This window comes from Marmota flaviventris, chromosome 19, assembly GCF_047511675.1.
Source record: "Marmota flaviventris isolate mMarFla1 chromosome 19, mMarFla1.hap1, whole genome shotgun sequence".
In the NCBI taxonomy this organism is placed as follows: Eukaryota; Metazoa; Chordata; class Mammalia; order Rodentia; family Sciuridae; genus Marmota; species Marmota flaviventris.
Window position 1 is genome coordinate 41293203 of NC_092516.1, and position 8271 is coordinate 41301473.

The following is an 8271-nucleotide window of genomic DNA, read 5'->3' on the forward strand; positions in this document are numbered from 1 at the left end:
TGGCTCCAGGTTTAGGGTGGATCCTGCTGGGAATAGGGCGTATTCTGCTGCCTCAGGCGCCCACTCCTTGAGTTCCTGTGGAGTTCTCATGGGGTTTTGAGAGTATTGGTAAGCAGAGCCCAGTGGAGGGAGTGTATTTTCCCAGTACATGCTTGTAGAGTGCCGGTGAGAGTTCAGGAATAAAGAGTTGCTGTTGGAATCTACAAGTTTTTGTGGTGGCTCGGTTATTTTGTCCCCAGACAGACTGCAGCAAACACTAACTCTAACCCTAATTTAAATCTAATCCTAACACAACCCTAAACCTAACACTAAACCTAAACTTACCCTAACCCTAACCATAACCATAACCCTTATATTAGCCCAAATCCTAATTGTAACCCTAAACCTAAATTCAAACCTAACACAAACCCTTATCCTAACCCTAACACAAACCTGAAACCTAAACCTAACACTAACCCTAACTACCCTTAACCCTAAACCTAACCCTAAAACTATCTCTAACCATAACCTAACCCTAATCCAAACACTTACCCGAACCTAATCCTATATCAACCCTAACACTAATCCTAATCCTAACCCTAATCCTAAACCTAACCCTATCACTAAACCTAACTCCAACACTAACAATAACACTAATCTTAAACCAAACCCTAACACTAACACTAACCCTAATATTAACCCTACACTAACCCTAACACTAACTTCAACCCTAACCCTAAACCTAACCCTAAGCCTAACACTAATCCTAAATCTAATCCTAACCCTAACACTATCCCTAAAACAAACCCTAACCTATCACTAACACTCACACTAACAGAACCCTAACTCTAACCTGAACAATAACCCTAACACTAACCCTAACAAAAACCTAACAGTAACACTAACCCGAACCCTAACCCTAATCCTACCACTAAACCTAACCTAACACTTACTGTAACCCTTAACCTAACCATAAATCTAACACTAAAACTAACTGTAACCCTATCCGTAACGCGAACCCTTACACTAAACCTAACACTATCTTAACACTAAGCCTAACACTAACCCTAACCCTAAGGCTAACCCTATCCTTAACCTGAAACCTAACCCTAATGCTAACCCTAACACTAACACTAAACCTAACCCAAACCCTAACACCAACCCTAACCATAACCTTAACCCTAACACTAACCCTAACTCTAACCCTAATGCTAATCGTAACTGTAATCCCAATCCTAACCTAACACTAACCCTAAAACAAATCCTAACCCTAACCATAACACTAAACCTAACCCTAACTCTAACCCTAACCCTAACCCAAAGAGTAACTATAAACCAAAGACAAACCCTAACCTAAACCATAATTCTAAACTTAACAAAAACCTAACCCTTACCCTTAACTAACACTAAACTTAACCCTAACCCTAACACTAACCCTAACCCTAACCCTAAAAATAACCCTAACTCCAAACCTAAGCCTATCACTCACCCTAAACCTAAAATTAACCCTAAACCTAACACAAACCCTAAACCGAACACTCACATTAACCCTAACCGTAACCCTAACTCTTATCCTAACCCTAACCTAACCCTAATTGTAACCCTAATCCTATCCATATCCCTAACCCTAAACCTAAACCTAACATTAACACAACCCCTAACTCTAACACTAACCCTAAGACTTACCCTAAAACTAACCATAACCATAACTCTAAACCTAACTCTTAAACTAACCCTAACACGTAAACTAACCCTAATCCTAAACCTTACCCTAACACTAACCCTAACCCTAAACCTAACTCTAAATCTAACCTAACCCTAACACCAAACCTAAATCTTAAACTAACCCCAAAACTTAAAATAACCCAAAGCATAAACCTTACCATAACACTAACCCTAACCCTAACCCTAAATCTAACACTAACCCTAAGCCTAACCCTATCCCTATTTGTTACACTAAACCTAAACCTAACCCTACCATTAACAATTACCTAAATTCTTTCCTGAACCCAACACTGGCCCTAACCCTAACCCTAAGACGAACCGGAACCCTAACTCTAACACTAACCCTAACTAAAACTAACCCTAACACTAACCCTAACCCCACACTAACCCTAATGCAAACCCGAACACTAACACTAATCCTAACACTAACCCTAATCCTAACCGTAACCCTAGCACTAACACTAACCCTAACCTTAACCCTAACAAACCCTAACCCTAACCCTAACACTAAACCTACCACTAATACTAACCGTAATCCTAATCCTAAATGTAAACCTAACACTAACACTAACCCTAAACCTAACACAAACCCTAACACTCACCCTATCACTAACCCTAAACCTAACTTTAACCCAAAGTCTAACACTAAAACTAACCCTAACCCTTAACCTAACAGTAAACCTAACCCCTAACTTACCTAACCCTAAACCTTACCCTATCCCGAACAATAAATCTGACCCTAAACCTAACAATAAACCTAATGCTAACACCAAACCTTACCCTAATCATAAACCTAACAATAACACTAACCCTAACCTTAACACTAAACCAAAAACTAACCCTAACCCTAAGCCTAATGCTAAACCTAACTCAAACCCTAACCCTAACCCTAACACTAACCCTATTCTTAAACCTAACCCTAAATATAACACGAAGCCTAAACCTAATTCTAATTTTAAACCTAACCATAACCCTAACACTAACCCTAACATAAACCCTAATCCTAAATCTAACACTAACCCTGTCAACCCTAATCTAACCCTAAAACTAACCCTAACACTAATCCTAATGCAAACACAAACACTAACATTAACACTAACCCTAACACTAATCCTACCCTTAAACCTAACCTAACACTAACCCTAACCCTAACACTAACCCTAAACCTTACCCTAACACCAACACTTAACCTAACCCTAACCCTAAATCTAACCCTAATCCTATCTGTAATGCTAACACTAACCCTAAACCTAACCTTAAATTAAATCCTAACCCTAACCCTAAAATAACCGTAAACCTAACACTAACACTAAATCTAACACTAAACCTAACCCTAAATCCAACCCTACCTACAAAACTAACCCTAATCCTAATCCTAACCCCAACACTAATCCTAACCCTAACCCTAACCATAACCCTTAGGCTAACACTAACCATAACCCTGAAACTAACACTAACACTAACCCTAAACATAACCCTAACCCTAACCATAACACTAACCATAATCCTAACCCTAACACTAACTCTAAACCTATCACTAACCCTAACACTATCCTTAACCCTAACCCTAACCTGAATCCAAACACTAAAACCAAACCTAAACCTAACCCTAACCCTAACATTCATGCTAAACCTAACCCTTCCATGAACCCTAACCATAATTCTTACACTAATACTAAACGTAAACATAACCCTAACCCTAACAGTAACCCTATACTTATTCCTAACCCCAACCCTAACACTAACCATAACCATAAACCTAACCCTAAGAGTAACACTAACTTCACAAAGTTTAACACTATCATTAACCCCAACCCAAACCCTAATCTTAACTGTAACCCTAGCCTTAACCCTAATCCAAACCCTAACCCTACCTGAAACCCTAACCCTAACCCTAATACTAATCCTAACCCTAATCCTTACCCTAACACTAAACCTAAACCTAACCCTAACACAAACCCTAACCCTAACCCTAACTGTCACCATAATACTAACCCTAAATCTAACCCTAACCCTAACACTAACCCTAAAACTATTCCCAAACCTGACACTATACCTAACACTAACCCTAACACTAACTCTAAACATAACCCTAAACTTAACCCAAACCCTAAAGCTAACACTAACCATAACCGTGTCTCTAAAACTAAACCTAACAAAAACCTAACCCTAACCATAATCCTAAACATAACACTAACCCTAACCTATCATTAACCCTAAAACTAACCCTAATCCTAACCCTAACTGTAAACCTAACTCTAACCCTAAACCTAACCCTAACGCTAACCCTAACACTAACCTTAACATGAACTCTAGCTCTATACGTAACACTAACCCTAACCCTATCCCTAACCCTAACAATAACACTAAACCTCTCCCTAACCCTAACATTATTGCTAAACCTAACCCTAACCCTAATCTAACACTAACACTAACCCTTACCAAAACCCTTACCTAACATGAACCCTAACCCTAACACTTACACTAAAACTTACCCTAACTCTAACCCTATTACCAATCCTAAACCTAATGCTAACCCTAATATTAACCCTAACACAAATCCTAACCCTAAAACTAACCCTAACCCTACCACACACCCTAACACTAACACTAACCCTAACCTTAACCCTAATTCTACCCATAAACCAAATCTAACACTTACCCTAAAATAAATCTAACAAAACCCTAACCCTAACCTGAACCCGAACACTAACCCTAAACCTAACCCTAACTGTAACCATAACACTAACCCTAAATCTAACCCTATCACTAAAACTAACACTAAACCTATTCCTAAACCTAACACTATATCTAACCCTAACTATAACCCTAAAACTAACACTAACCCTAACTATAACCCTTACCTTAACCCAAACCCTAACTCTAACACTAACCCTAACCCTGTCCGTAAAACGAAACCTAACAAAACCCTAACACTAACACTTAACCTAACCCTAAAACTTACCCTAACCCAAACACTAACCCTAACTCTAACCATAAAGATAACACTAAATCTAAGACAAAACCTAAACCTAGCCATAACCCTAAACATAACAGTAACCCTAACACTATCACCCACCATAAACCTAACCCTAATCCCAACCCTAATGCTAACCCTAACTCTAACTCTAAACCTAACCTTAATGGTAACCCTAAAACTAATCTAACACTTACCCTAAACATAAACCTAACACAAACCCTATCACTAACCATAACTCTAACATGAACCCTAAACTTAACCCTTACACTAAAATTAACCTAACCCTAACACTAAACCTTACCTTAAACCTAATATTAATCCTAACTCTAACTCTAACCCTAACACTATGATTAACCTTAACTCTAACCCAAACACTAACCATAACACTAACCCTAAACCTTAAACTGACCCTAACACTAAACCTAACCCTAACCTAACACTAAGCCTAAACATATCCGTAACTCTAACCCTAACCCAATCAATAACACTAATGCTAAAACTAACACTAAACCTAACACTAAAACTAAATATAACACTAACCCTAACCCTAACACAAACCCTAATGCAAGCTCAAACTCTAAACTAATCCTAACACTAACCCTAATCCTAACCGTAACCCTAACACTAACACTAACCCTAACCTTAACACAAACACTAACCCTAATCCTAACACTAAATCTAACCCTAATCCTAACCCTAACACTAATCTTAACCCTAACCCTATTCCTAACTGTAACCCTAACCCTAATACTAACCCTAACTCTAACACAAACCCTAACACTAACCCTATCACTAACCCTAAACCTAACTTTAACCCAAAGCCTAACCATAACACTAAACCTAACCCTAACCCTAAACCTAACTTCAACCCACAGCCTAACCCTAATATTAACCTTAAACCTAACCCTAAACCTAACAGGAAACATAACCCTAAACCTTACCTAACCCTAAACCTTACCCTACTTAAACAATAAACCTAACCCTAATCCTAACAATAACCCTAACACTAACACCAAACCTAACTTTAATCATAAACCTAAAACTAACACTAAACCTAACCTTAACACTAAAACTAAAACTAACCCTGAATCTAAGCCTAATGCTAACCCTAACTCTAACCCTAAACCTATCCCTAATGCTAACCCTAACACTAACCCTATTCCGTAATCCTAACACTAAATATAACACTAACCCTAATCCTAACCCTAATTTTAAACCTAACCATAACCCTAACACTAACCCTAACACAAAACCTAACCCTAACCCTAATCCTAACCCAACCCTAACTCTAACCCTAACACTAATCCTAATGCAAACCCTAAACCTAACACTAACTCTAACCCTAAACTTAACTTAAATTATAACTCTAACCCTAAAAAAAATCCTAACCCTATCCCTAACACTAAACCTAACACCTACCCTAAACCTAAATCCAACCCTAACTTTAAAACTAACCCTAATCCTAACCCTAAACCCAACACTAATCCTAAACCTAACCCTAACCCTTAGGCTAACACTAACCATAACCCTGAACCTAACACTAACACTAACCCTAAACCTAACCCTAACCCTAACCATAACACTAACCATAACCCTAACCCTAAAACTAACTCCAAACGTATCACTAACACTAACACTTTTCTTAACCCTAATCTTTACCCTAAACCAAACACTCATGCTAAACCTAACCATAACATAAACTCTAACCCTAACACTAACCCTAACCATAAACATAACCCTAACCCTAACCACAACACTAACCCTAAAATTATCCCTAACCTCAACCCTAACAATAAATTTAACCATAAACCTAACCCTAAAACTAACCCTAACACTAACTCTAACACAAAGTTTAACACTAACACTAACCATTGCCCAAACCCTAATCCTAACTGTAACCCTAGCCCTAACGGTAACCCAAACCCTATCCCTAACTCAAACCCTAACCCTATCACTAACCCCAACCCTAACCCGTTCCCTAACACTAAACCTAACCTTAACACTAACATTAACCCTAATCCTTACCCTAACCCTAACCCTAACACTAACCCTCACATTAACCCTTACATTAATCCTAACTCTTACTCTAACCCTAACACTATGATGAATCTTAACCCTAACCCTAACCCTAACTCTAAACCTAACACTAACACTAACTCTAACCCTAACCCTAAAACTAACACTAACCCTAACACTAACCCTAACCCTAACCCTAAACCTAACCCTAACCATAATCCTAACCCAAACTCTAACTCTAAACCTAACACTAAAAACTAACCCTAACCCTAACCCTAAAACTAACACTAACCCTAACTCTAACACTAACCATACACCTAACCAAAAAATAATACTAAACCTAACCCTAACCCTAATACTAACCCTAACACTAACCCTAACACTAACTATAACCCTAACACTAACATAACCCTAAGCCGAACCCTAAACCTAACACAATCCCTAACCAAAACCATAACCCTAACCCTTACATAACCCCAACCCTAACCCTTACCTAACCCTAAACCTAAACCTAGCACTAAATCTAAACCTAACCATAACTGTTAACACTACTCTTACCTCAACACTAACACTATTACTAACCCTAACCCTAAACCTAATTCTAAACCTAACACTAACATTAACCCTATTTGTAACCCTAACCCTAACCATAACCCTAACCCTAAATGTAAAGCTAAAACTAATTCTAAACTTCACCCTAAGCATCACTATAATCCTAATCCTAAATGTAACCCTAACCCTAACCTTAACACTAAACCTAATGCTAAACCTAAAGCCACGACTAACCCCAAACCTAAACCTAAAGCTAACACAAATCCTAACTGTAACCCTAACCCTAATCCTAAAACTTACCTAAACATAACCCTATCGCTAACTGAAACCATAACAATAACCCTAACACTAATCCTAACCCAAAACCTAACCCTAACCCTCACTCTAACCCTAACCATAAAACTAACACTAACACCAACCCAAACTCTAATGTTAAACATAAACCTAACTATAACTCTAACCCAAACTCTAATGCTAAACCTAACCCTAATCCTAACACTAACACTAACCCTAACCCTTAACCGTATCTAATACTAACACTAACCCTAACCCTTACATTAACACAAACTCTCACTCTATCCTTAACCTTAACCTAAACCTAACCTAAACCTAACCCTAACTCTAACCCTAACACTAAACCTAATCCTACTACCCTCACCTTAAACCTAAACCTAACACTAACCCTAAACCTAATCCTAACACGAACCCAAACCCTAACCCTAACCTGAACCCAACCCTAACACTAAATTTCACCATAATCTTAACCCTAACCCTAACACTAACACAATGCCTAAACCAACACTAACCTTAACCCGATCCATAACCCTAATCCCAACCGAAACCATAACCCTAAAGCTAACCCTAACCATAACATTAACCCTAAACCACACCATTTCCCTAAACCTTTACCTAACATTAACCTTACCCCTAATGTAACAATAACCCTAACCCTAACACTAACCCTAACCCTAACAGAAACTCTAACCTTAATCCTAACCCTAACCCTAACACTTACCCTA